The sequence below is a fragment of the Piliocolobus tephrosceles genome, chromosome 14, assembly GCF_002776525.5.
Source record: "Piliocolobus tephrosceles isolate RC106 chromosome 14, ASM277652v3, whole genome shotgun sequence".
NCBI classification, from domain to species: domain Eukaryota; kingdom Metazoa; phylum Chordata; class Mammalia; order Primates; family Cercopithecidae; genus Piliocolobus; species Piliocolobus tephrosceles.
Genome location: NC_045447.1, coordinates 10,340,460 through 10,340,980, shown reverse-complemented (window position 1 = coordinate 10,340,980; position 521 = coordinate 10,340,460).

Genomic DNA, 521 nt, shown 5'->3' with positions numbered 1-521 from the left:
CTAATATATATATATATATATATATATTTTGTAGAGATGGGGTTTTGCCATGTTTCTCAGGCTGGTCTCAAACTCCTGGCTTCAAGCAGTACTCCTGCCTTGGCCTCCCAAAGTGCTGGGATTACAGATGTGTGTCACAGCACTCAGCCTAGTGTTGTCTTTGTGGGAAGATTTGTTAACATCTGATTCAATTTCTGTTAACGGTCAGAGGATAACTCAGATGTTTTATTTCTTCTTGAATCTCTTTTGTAATTTATAATTTTCTGGAAAATTTCCCATTTCCTTACTTATAGCATTCTCTCCTTATCTTTTTAATATCTCTAGAACTCTATAGTTCTGTTCCTTTTTTATTTCTATGGTTGTTTATTTTTGCCTTATATCTTTTTGTCATGAGAAATTTTTCCAAATTTCTATTCAATTAGTCTTTTCCAAGAGTCAACTTTTGGCTTTGATATTCCCATAAAATAGGAAAATCTTTCTCTCTTCTTGATTTCTTCTCCTGATTGTTTTCTTTCTTTCCT